The following is a 12543-nucleotide window of genomic DNA, read 5'->3' on the forward strand; positions in this document are numbered from 1 at the left end:
CTGCAGTTTGGCCCCACCTCGTTGACCCCACCAGGAGATGATGTTGAAAGCAGCTGATGCTCTCTGTTTGGGGACTCTGAGTTGTTCCCGGCCCCTGTATCAGCAGTGTAAAGGGGCCAGGTTACAGCTATGCTTAATGAGGAAAACAGGAGCTCAGCGGCTGCCAGAGGGCAACAGAGCAAAACACCAGCCCTTCCTCCGATGGAGACGCTGTCTGCCTGGGGCTCTGGGCTGACGTGAGATCTGACTTCCTTCTTTCCTCTTTTTAATACAGAATAACTTTCCCTGACTCAGGTCCACGGCACCCACCATCCAGCCCAGCCTCTAGTTTGGAAATGGAGTTTAACATTTGGAAGCTCCCCAACTCATCAAGCACCCCATCTTGAAAATTCAAAGATCCCCAATACTTGCCCATTCCCCCACCTCTCTCCCTGTCCCATTTGAAGTATCCACAACTGACTACTTAAGAGCTAGCAAGAGCTTTACCTCCATTTTCTCACTCATTCATTTAGACGGTCTTACAAGGTAGATCTTATTCATTCCATTTCTACAGAAGGAGATGTAGAGTCTCAGAGAGCTTGAGATCTTTGCTGAAGGTCACACAGCTGCAATGGGAAGTGGCTAGAACTTGAATCCAGGCGTCTGGCACCTGCATCCTTGCCTGATGCTCAGAGCAGTGAGCCAGATGAGTGGCAGGAGGGAGAAGCGAGAAGGAAGGAGGCAGTTGTGGCACAATTTAGCCAGCCTTGGCTGATGAAACACCTTCCAGGCCCCAAGAGACTTTTCTTTCAGCAGCTACTCCTCATCTGGCCTCCTCCTTCCTCCTCAGAACCTTCCCACCCGCCCAACCTACTTAGCCTTTGTCCCCTTGCAGGACTGCAAAGGGGGCTCTTGGCCCTTCTGCTGTCTCCAGGCTGGTGGCTGCTTTTGGCTTCTGCCCCAGGAGCTCCAGACAGGCCAGTGAGGGTCTCCAGAGAGGCCAGACCCCAGCTAACTCAGAGGGGTGAGTTGGATGAGGACCAGCTGGGTTGGGGTAGGAAAATCTCAGCCTCAGCTCTGACTTTTGCCATGCACCTCCTCTTCCCGTCACCAGCTTCTATTTCTCCTTCCAGGGGCTGAAGTTGGTGATCTGAAGTTGGTCCCTCCTCTCTGGGCCCCTTCCCTTTGCAGCCCTGCTTCCAGAGCCAGCTGACGGCTCCACTGCAGCCTGCCTTCCCTGGTAGCTGCCCTTCTAGCCAGGGGCAGTAGCTGTAGCTATTCCCCAGGGCTTGGGAAAATACCCCACACTTGACCCTGACCCCCGGGTGGAGAGGAATGTTGAGCCTGGAGCTTGTGTGGGATCTGCTATCCTGGCAGGCGGCCTTCCTCTGCCTCTGGATGAGGGATGGGGAGGGGCCAAGGCGGGTCAGGGACTCTCCCAGCTTGGTGGGAGGGGTGGGGGTGGGGGGGGGGGAGACTGAGAGCACAGGGCAGGCAAGGGGCAAAATCCCATCCTAGGGGCCCTTTCCCCATGCCAGATGCAGGGTTGGCTCTTGTGGCTGCCCCGCTCCAGATCAAACCCCGCCAGTTTTCTCTCCAGGGAGGCTGGGGTAGGTGCCCAGAGTTAATAGAGAGGGCACTGGGGGTGGATGGCTGTCAAGTCTCACTCTTCTCATCTGAAAATGGCAAGTGGGGCCTGATTAGTGGTTTTTAAGCTATGTTCCAATAAGCCCTGTGGTTCCTCAGATGCCTCCGAGGCTACAAGGCAAGGGATGTGTGTGTGTGTGTGTGTGTGTGTGTGTGTGTGTGTGTGTGTGTGAATAGGGATTGGGGGAGTCTGGTTGGGCCCCTTCTCAACCAGAGCAGCTCCAGGGTGCTTCAGAAGGGAGAGATGTGGACAGCAATGGGAAGAAAAAGAAAGGAATCCCAAGAAAAGCAGGACAACGGCCCCTCCCCCACCACTGGAGTCCCAGGTAGGGGTGGGGAGGACAGCAATGTGCTGGAGGAAGAGGGCAGGGACCAGGTTCGAGTCCCAGGGGTTTTGTTCATCCCAGGATACACCAGTCCCGCTTCCATCAAGCTGCCTGGGGGGTGAGGGTGGGCAGTTGCTCAGGCCCCAGTGACCACGGCTCTCAGGCCAGCTGTTTCCTAGCCTTTGAATTGGTGGCTGACCTCGTGCTGTCCCCAGCCTGTTCCAAGCAGCCTGGGAGTCTTCCAAGCATGTCTTTTGCAGGCCAGATGTGTGTCCACTGGCTGTGAATTCTTGCATGGAGAACAGGTGGGTGGTAATTACTCTAGCAGGAGCCAAGCGTGACTGGAAGCTGAGGAGACGATTCTATTGAGCTGTCAAGAACAGAAAAGAACAGCCTTCTTGCCCTGAGCTTGCTTTTATAGGGGAAAACGGAGATGCAATCCAGGGCTGGAGCAAGAGCCTTGGCCCCCAGGGCAGATTCTGCAGTGTCCTGGAAATTCCCAGACCCTCCCCCATAGTGTCCCCCCTCTCTAAACTGTATGCCATGTGTAGTGAACATCTGCTGTATCCATAGACCAGCGCTCCTTTCTCTTCTTGAGTAACAGAAACTCAATTTTCCTTTGGGGAACTCCGCCTCTCCTATTTCAGGCATTCCTGGTGGGGCTGTCAGCCCTGGGGCTTCTCCCACCCCTCCACCTGCAGAGGATGGGCACAGGACCCCAAGGACTGCCATCAGAGTCTCTCATGGGGAATGTGTTTCTGAGGTGGAGTCGCTGCTGATCACAGCAGGCGGTTGGCTGGAGTCATCCAAAGCCAGCCAGTCCATGGGTTCCTGCCACCCAGACTCCCAGAGCTGCCCTGGTCCCTGGTTTCCTGGGCCTCCAGAAACCTTTCTGCTCCCAACCCTCTTTCTCCTATGCAGATCTACTGTCAGGAGAAGGCATACACTGGTCTTTGACACTTGAGAGGGAATGAAAGCATTGTCTGGCTCTCCTTGAGATAGATGCATTTCCAGCCCCATGTCTAAGTGTTAACTGAGTGCTTTGGCCTCTTGTTTCAGGAATTGGAAGTACTCATGAAGAGGTGGAAGGCTTTGGGGACAGAGTGGGCTTTCCCCAAACACCCTGAAATGAGCCCTGACCACTTAGCCCCAGCACCCATCACTTGCATGCATTGGGATTTGCCTTGTCTCAGCACTGGTCTGCTCAGTAGCTGTTTATATCTGCCCTCCCCTGATACTCATTAAGTTTTGTCCCCACTGGAGTTACTTGCTTTAAACTGTAAGATCTTGATTCAGTGCAACTGTGCACCTACAGTGTGAAAGGTCCTGAGCCTCTTGTATCTGGGATAAATATGTGTTTGTTCTGATGGGTGCAGTCTGGTTGAGCAAACAGACTCTACCCCACATTGTCTCCTGCATGAGCTGAGTGCTGTTGGAAAGCTGAGCTAATTTGCCCTGGGCCACAAAGGAGGAAGGGCTGCAGAGAGGAGGGTCCAGCTTCCAATCCACCTGGCCTCTCTCTCTCAGTCGTGTATAAATTAGGGTTCTTTGGTTGCAAGCAACAACAAGGTCTTGGACTAATTTGTACATGAAAAAAGGGTGGGGTTACTAGAAAGATTTTTAGGGGCAAACATAATAGAAATAAGAACTGAACAAACAGATAGGTATCAAGAAGGTCAGAAATCTAGGCAGCAAGGGGGCTGTCAGCTCCAGGAACTCCTTGGAGTATGTCATTTTGGGGAGTTGCCGTTGGATGGTTCTATTATAACTTTGTGGGGGGTTCAACTCATGGGAGAGTATCTGATTCGCCAGTTTGGGTCATGTGCCACATGGCAGGTATTGCAATTGGATGCTCCATCAGAATGATCTAGAAAAAAGAAGGACAATTCCCTAAAGGAAAAGAGATGCTGTTATAAGAATAAGAGAGAGGAGGGGTAGTAGGCAGACAAAATGAAAAAGCCCACCTTAGTCATAGCCTAGCGGGTGACATCCCTGCCTGCTGGGTCACCTTTGACGTGGGCTGTTTCCATGGCAATCACATGCTGAGTGGAGGACTGTAACCAAGGAGAAATCACTGCAGACAGAATAGGCTTAGTATCCTCATGATACAGGTGGATAAACTGAGGCCCCCAAATGGAAGATGGCTTGTCCCTGGTCACAGACTCGGTTCTAACCTACAGCTATGGGTGAATAAGAAGGTTAGACTGGACCCACAGCCTTTTGCTTCTGGTAGAAAGTGTCTGTACCAGAAATAGAGTGAGAGTGAGGGTCTCTATGGAAGCCACTGGGAGGGATCTTAGGACGTGCACATGAGAGGTTAATGTAAATGCTCCATAAATATTTGTCACCTGCCCTGGCTGCACCGTGGAGCCCGGAGGAAAAGTTGGCTCCCCCACACTTCTAGCGCTATGCGCAGGGTCCTGGATCCCTGTGGGAGAGAGCTGTCTGGGGCTGTGTCCAGCTCCTGGTTCTAGTGGGGCTTTTAGAGCTGGCTCTGAGGCTCCCAAAGTAATCCTTCCCCTAGGGCAGCGGTTCTCAACCTGTGGGTTGCGACCCCTTTGGGGGTCGACCAAGACCATCAGAAAACACATATAAAATTACATATTGTTTTTGTGATTAATCACTATGCTTTAATTATGTTCAATTTGTAACAGTGAAATTGGGGGTCACCACAACATGAGGAACTGTATTAAAGGGTCATGGCATTAGGAAGGTTGAGAACCACAGCTCTAGGGCCTGAGGACAGTCCACTGCAGGGAATGCCAGGCTCAGACCTCCGGGTCGGCCCTGCCCCACCCCTGCCAGGCCTAGCCAGGTTCCTGCAGACCCAGACAAGCTCTGTCCCTCTTGGTGTTTACGGCTCGTGAATCCTTGCGGTCATTTCTGCTCCCTGCAGGGCTGGGAGGGCTCATCCATTCTGTCTGTCCCTTTTTAATTCAGTGACTGTCCAGCCTTTGCTTCTGTTCTGATTCTCTCCTCAGGGCCTGGGATTATAGCTGACGACCCGCTGGGACCTTTCCCCTCCCCAGGGTTGGCAGGGTGCCTCTGCAGTCCCTTGCCATATTCCTAATCCCTTTCCTCCCAGGAGGTTTCATTTTAGCCTCAGCTGATCTGCCTCAGCGCCCAAGTCCCTTCCCCTGGAAGGTCCAGCCTCTCGCTTGCAAATCCAGGGTGTGGACACAGGATGGGCCCTCTTTCCACCCTGCTTGGTCCTCTTCTGTCCAGGTGGCATGAGGAGGGCCTTCCATTGCTGGCCTTCTCTTGCTGGGCGTTTCCTCTTGCTTCCAGCTTGTTAGTGCAGGAACAACCTGTCTTCTGCCCAACACTGGGTTCAAGGCCCTGCTCGGGGGAACCTTCTCCACACGCCTGCCCCAGCACCGTGGCTTCCCCAACCAGCCTAGAGCACTTGGCATGGAGTGAGCAGCCCTCATCCCCTTGCCTGCCCATGAGTTCGTTCTCTCTCTCTCTCTCTCTCTCTCTGGCTTGAGCCTCTTTCCAGGGTCTGGAAATAGGGAGGCCTTTCTATTTGGGGAACCCATGGATCTAGCCCAAGCTTCCTCAGCCAGCACTGAGCCAGCGTGAAAACCCATAGGCAGGTTTTGTTGGGGTGATCTGAAGAGGTCATGACCTCTAGGGTTAGACGGGACTGCCTCAAGCTATCCCCTGTTTTCTGGAAAAAACATTAAAACCATACCAGATCCAAAAGAATTTAGCCAGTTTTTAAAGACAACTGCCTTTCTCCTTCTTTGCCTTTAACAGAAGGAACCGTTTTAATGTGTAAAATGTCTTGCTTTTCTTTTGTCCTGCAAATAGTCACCTACAAATCTCATGTTGAACTGAAATAATTTCCACTGCAGTCTTAGTCAACAATGCTTCACATTGCAAGCATGAAGAAAAAATGCTAAAAAAAAGAATAAATGCTCACCGTCTTCTACCTTAAACAAACAAAGCAAACATCTTAGCATATATGGAGAACTGGTGAGATATTTCTTTACTTCCTTTTTCTCTGGGCTGAAGGGTTTCAAGACCTTTCTTCCGGAGCAGATACATTAACCATCCCTGTTGCTTCTTCATGACTTGCCCTCTTGAGTTATCTGGCCTCTTCAGAACTCCAGTGCCAGAGCCTGTACCTCTAGTCTAGGTGAGCATTGAAATACATTTATGGGTTGTGAAATCAAAGGGTGAATCATAACCAACATTTTAAAAAATTAGAAGAAGAGAGGTAATAGAAAATATGAGAACACATTGCATGTAAGGGTAAGTTGTTCCGGTTATAGATGTATGCCCTTGGGTAGTGGATTGTATTGTAAGATGTATTTTTATTGTGAGCTGTGGTTTCAATGTTTTAAAGCCACTGCTCCCAGCTGACTTGTGCTGTGGAAGTGGAGGACATGCCATCTATGAGCTTGCTGAGCCCTGGGCGAGACCAGAGAAGGGGAAACCTGGAACACTCTATCTAATGGAACCTGTGGGAGCCAAGTTGATGATTGTTGGGGGCCTGGAGGGGGAGTGGATGGGCTGGAGGTTAGATGCCTCCTGAGGTCCCTTAGACTCTGAGATTCTGCTGAGGCTCCACCTTTACACCGTACACAGTTACACTCTTCCTTTACTCCTCCCGTGTGCTGGAAGGAGGATTCAGCTCCCTTGGTTCTGATTCTTGGCGCTCCAAGATAAGGTATTAGGAATGGTTGTTCTGGTTACTTGTCACATGGGATGTCTGTTGTAGCTGGACATGCAGCAATCCATATATCAGTATTATCATTTATACAAGGAGAAGCACAAACTATTGTTGTCTCTCCCTTCCTCCTCCTCACCTCTCCAGCTGAGGTTCTTGTCCGGAGATAAGAAAGAAAGACTGTTGAGTTTGACCTCATGAGACAGGTTCAGAAGCATGCAGTTAGCTCTGTTACCCATGTGAGTTGTCATATTCCTTGGAACTTGGAGGTAATTGCCCTCCCACCTCAGAATGAATGACTGCACGTGCTATGAGGGTGCCCTGCATAAAGAAGACGCCCAACAAATGTTTGCTGAACAAGTGAATCGCTTCTGGATTGTTTGTTTTGTGACCAGGCAGCACTATAGCTTTTTGAATTGACTTTGGAGTCTGTTAAGGATTCCTTCTCCTTTGCCATGAAATCAGAGCTCATGCTGGAGCAATGCCAGCAGCTACAGTCATAGCCATTGGCAACTCGGGCCATCCAGAAGCTCCACACAGCTTTCCAAGTCCTTGAAAATAAGATTCTCCCAACTTCTTGATGATATTTTATATTTCTACACCATGATTGCCATTCCTGGTGGGTGACTAAGACAGGGCATCAAACAAACAAAGCCCTGATAAAGACAGTTGGCTTGAAATCTTCTTGAATCCACTCACATGGTGGGTCCTCAGCTCCCTTTGCCTCTCAGGAGATGTGCAGATACCTTCTTTTTTTCAAAGATGAAATAATAGTATATTTATATTTTTTCTTTTTTAAATTAAATTTATTGGGGTGACATTGGTCAACATGAAAATATAGGTTTCAGGTGTGGGTTTCTATGTTACAAGAACTGTATACTGTACCATGTGCCCACCACCCAGAGTTGAAATAATAGTATTTTTTAAAGAGGGATGGTTGATATATGGGTGTTCCTTGTATTGTGGATTCATCTTCTCTTTTTTATCTCAGGAACCCTTCACATGGTTACCATGAACTTCATCTTGCATCCTCTCCTTTCCATGTCTTACCTCTGGGGGGATGTGAGTCAAAAATGTGAGGCAGTGACACAAAGGCAGCCATAGGATTGGACTTTATGCACATATTTTAAAATGAGCACTGGTTCTCTCATGCCATTCCTCTAGTCCTTCAGCCTATCTTCCCCCGATCTCCCATGATTACTCAAGTCTTTGTACTGACCTTGGTGCAAACTGCTCATAGATTCAGACACTCCTTAGAGGTCTTCCTCCCATGTGGAAATCCTTTCTATACTGCCCATCCAGCTTCTCTTTGAACACTTCCACTATCAGAGGGCTCATGACTCAGAAATGGGATCTGTCCTGCTGTTGGATAACCCCAATGTTGCACTTACTGTAAGTGGAAATCTATGTTCCTATGTTTTTTCTTGTTCCTGACCCAGGCTCTGGAACAAAACTGTGAACTCTACTGTGGCAGAGACAATACCATCAGCTTTCCATCTCATGTGACAGCTCAGTAACTTTGACTAGAGTTGACTTACTTTCTTTCCTTAAATCTAACTTTTCCTTGGATTCTGTGCCACTTCCTCCTTCCACTTGGATATTCCTTTCTCATTCCCTTTGCAGGATTATTCTCCTTTTCCCAACCTCAAAGTACTAAACCCCTAACACCTAACAAAAAATATTGAATTATATTTTGTATATCATACAATTTGCCATTTTCAAATGTGTAATTAATTTATTTTTTAATATGATTTTATTGATTTCAGAGAGAGGAAGGGAGAAGGAGAGATAGAAACATCAATGATGAGAGAGAACTATCAATTGGATTTTCCTCCTGCACACCCCTTACTAGGGATTGAACCAGAAACCTGAGCATGTGCCCTGACCAGGAATCAAACCATGATCTCCTGGTTCATGGGTTGACACTCAACCACTGAACCATACCGGCCAGGCACAATTCATTTATTTTTAAATAAATTTACCAAATCATCACCATAAATTAGTTTTAGAACATTTTTATCACTCCAGTAAGATTTCCTGTGCCCATTTACTGTTAACTACCCCACTCCTACCCCTGTCCCTTGAATCTATTTGCTATCTCTATAGCTTTGCCCTTTTTATATTTCATATAAATGAATGTGTGATGTTGTGATTGGCTTCGTTCAGTGTGTATAATGTTGAGGTTCATTCATGATGTAGCATGTATTGGTAGTTCACTCCTTTTTATTGCTTAATTGTATTTCATTGTATGGATATATCAGACTTTATTGATCCACTCACCAGTCAATGGGCATTTAGCCAATAACTAACCTTTGGTTTTTATGAATAATGCTACTAAGCCTACATTATTTGTGTGCAAGTTGTTGGGTGGATATATTAAACCCTGAACTCTTCTCACTCCTAAGATAGTATCTTCCAAGTCTAGAATGCTAAAGCCCCCACCCACAGCCCTTTTCTCTTGGGCACATAGATTACATTTCCAGCTCCCCGTTGTAAAGGTATAGCCATGTGACTAAGTTCTGGTCAACAGAATGTGGACAGAGTGTTGTTTGCCTCTTTCTTATTCAGACATTGCCTTTAAGAAGCATGTGCATTTCTCCACATTTACCCTTCTCTATCTACTGGCTGAATGAGACGGCAGAAGAATCTCTATATTGGAGCTCCATGACTAAAGGATCCTGGGCACTGCATGACCATGTGGATCCGAGCTCTGCTTGGTGTGAGCAAACATAAATTTCCTGTGTGGGTGTTGTTACTACAGTTAATCTGTTATGACTAATGAAAACACAGAACACCGAACCCCTCTCTTACCTGATAATCCTGCAAATAATTGAAGATTGCCAGACTCTCCTCACCCAAGATTTCTCTTCTCCAGTATCTCAATTGCTCCTCCTGGGTTGTATTTATCTCCATCAGGTCTCCTTCTCATAAACACGCTTAAAGATTCTAATACACTATTTACAACATGGTAGCAGAATCAAGTACAAAACTGCCATTGCATCTCAACAACTTGAAGTACACTGTCATCCTCCAAGTTCCGAGCCCTGGATTTTATCCAAGGTGACACTAGACCTTTTAGAAGTTTACATTGTTAGTTTATTTCAAACCAGTGGTTAACTAGGATCTCCTTTTTCAACTCACTTCACCTCCCCCCTCACCATCCACATAAGGTCATTTCACATGAACTACTATCAAAGCAAGTATCCCTCAGTCATTAATTATTGCTTTTTTTGGACCAACATGCAAGACTTTTTCACTTATTTTTATTAAATCTCAACGCATATAGATCACTTGATATCTTGCTCCTATCATCCGCATTTATCATTTATTTCTCCAGTTCCATGTCATGTGAAAATTTGATAAAAATGTTCTGACTTCATCCAAGTTGTGAGAAGTCTTGTACAGATCCCAGCCCTGTCTCATGATGGAGATCTCAATGACCTCCATCCAAGTCTTCAATGTGGGGAATTGTTGTTTAAACATCTATACATATATCTAACTATATTACTATGTATTCTACATTTTCCCAGCCTATCCACTTTGAATATCACTTTTTTAAAAAATCTATTTTTATTGATTTTAGAGAGGAAGAGAGAGGGAGAGAGAGATGGAAACATCAATGATGAGAGTCATAGATTAGCTGCCTTCTGCATGCACCCTACTGGAGATTGATCCCACAACCTGGGCATATGCCCTGATTGGGAATTGAACTGCAGTGTCCTGGTTCATAGGTCGATGCTCCACCACTGAGCCATGCTTGCTGGGCCATGTTGAATATCATTTTAATTTCATCTGACTATCATTCAAATATCTGGTAAAATTTCTCTGATCGGACCCCAGTGAAAAGGGAAATGGGGTAGACCCTGGTGTGGTTTAATTTTTGCAAACTTGGCTCTAATAATCATTGCTGTACCTCCTCCTCACCATCTTTTCCATCTTCTCCAGGCTGAGACTGGCCCTGTCTTCCAGATCCCACTCAGATAGCCTCTTCTCTAGGATCTTCCTTGATCAAGTGTCTCATATTCCCATCCTGGGGTGCCTGTCCTTGTATTCACCTTGTACTCTGGGCTTATCTTGATCACAGCACTTACTATCATAGGTGTTGCTGCCTTTCCTACTACACTGGAAGTTCCTTGAGGATAGCGACTAATCCTTATTCTTCTTGGCAACACTGATGGCCTGACAAAGAGGTGCTCAATAAATGATGGCTATCTGTTTGATGTCCAATACATATGGCTTATCTATCTATGGGCCAAGTTCTGAGGGAGGCAGCAGAGTGGGTGGACTTGGATATACATATTATGACACTTCAACATGTGCTTGTGGGATTGGAGAGGAACCTGGGGCCAAACTTGAGGGAGACTGGAGACAGAAGCCTGACTCGGGGGTTGAGTCTCCAGGAGAACCTGGCCCAGAGCACGTGGGGAATTCAGACAGTGGAGATACCTGGGAAGGGTTGGGAAAGAAGGGACAGTCAGGTTGGTGGGTCATGGCAGCAGGAGGCCAGAGACTTGGCCAGACCTGCCACATCGGCAGCTCCATTCTATATAATAAAGAGCTAATATGCTAATTAGACCGAACAGCAGAACAACCGTCTGGATGACCTTCCAGAAGAAGCCAGGGCTGCAAGGGCCAGCCAAGGCAAGCAGGGCTGCGAGGGCCGAGCCCCTTGCATGAATTTCGTGCATCGGGCCTCTAATAAGTTCTATAAAAAGGGAACCATGTGAGGAGGAACAGACTGGTTGGAAGCAGGGCTTGGGGATTGCTTTTAAGCAAGGCAAGCTCACTGACTTTATGTTGATTAGTGTTTATTTGGAGTGGCTTTGGATAGGTTGATGGCACTCAACCCGCCCTCCCCTCCCCCCACCCCAATATCTCCTTGCTATTGACCGGAGGACATGAGTTTTAGAATTCTGGATAAATAATCTGTCCCGTCCAAGGCCAACTGGTGGCATGGATGCAGGGAACAGGTCCATCTTTCTGAGAAAATAAACTGACTAGAGCTAAGGCCCCCATAAATTGACCACAACCTTCACTTCCAGCCTTATCCCCTTACATAACCCCAGTTCCTATGTAAACTCCAACTCTCTAAGCTGCTTGTTATTCCCCCAGTAGACCCAAATACACCGATGCCTTTGCATATGCAGTACCTCTCCTTGGTATGTCCACCCCCTGTCCACCCCCCGCTGCAACCCCCTCCTCACACACACACAGAGTGAACTTTCCCTTAGCCTTCAATGTTTAAGTGACAGTCAGGACTCTGAGAAATGCTCCCTAGCCAAACCCCACCCTCCATGGTTGGCAGTTCTTCAGTGAGCCCGAAAGACTGTGTTAGTCTTTCCATTGAAGCACTTATCGTCATACAGGCAGTGAGATATCTCACCCATCCTCAGTGCCTGGCACATATTAGGTGCTCAAAAAATGTTTGTGGAATGAAGGGCATCATGTTCCCAGCCAAGCAGGCTGAACATTAGAAGGTAGGCAGGTGCTTAGAAGCATCTCAGGAATTCCAGGCCCCACCAAATAGTGCACCTGAGAATATCAGTATACATCTCGAGACCAAGGCTGTAGGTGGCAAGTTTCATAGGTTAGACAGGCATGAACAGTGTGTGTGTGTGTGTGTGTGTATGTGTGTGTATGACTGTGCGTGTATCTGAGAGAGAGAGAGAGAGAGAGAGAGAGAGAGAGAGAGAGAGAAATAGACAAATAGATATCGATATTTCGTGGAACAATGGCTTAATCAGAAATGGGGACTGTTTCCCCTCAATCATCATGGACACTTCTCTATTTCTTCTTGCCAACTGGAAGAAGGGAGATGCTGACAGCTTATCTCTGATACACCCTCCCTGGCCCCCAACCCCATCCCTCTCCACCAGCGGCTTTGGCACTTGCACCTACCCCATCAGAGACGTTCCC

This window comes from Myotis yumanensis, unplaced genomic scaffold (assembly GCF_028538775.1).
Source record: "Myotis yumanensis isolate MYYU_CA2020_CCGP unplaced genomic scaffold, mMyoYum1.0.hap1 SCAF_1, whole genome shotgun sequence".
In the NCBI taxonomy this organism is placed as follows: Eukaryota; Metazoa; Chordata; class Mammalia; order Chiroptera; family Vespertilionidae; genus Myotis; species Myotis yumanensis.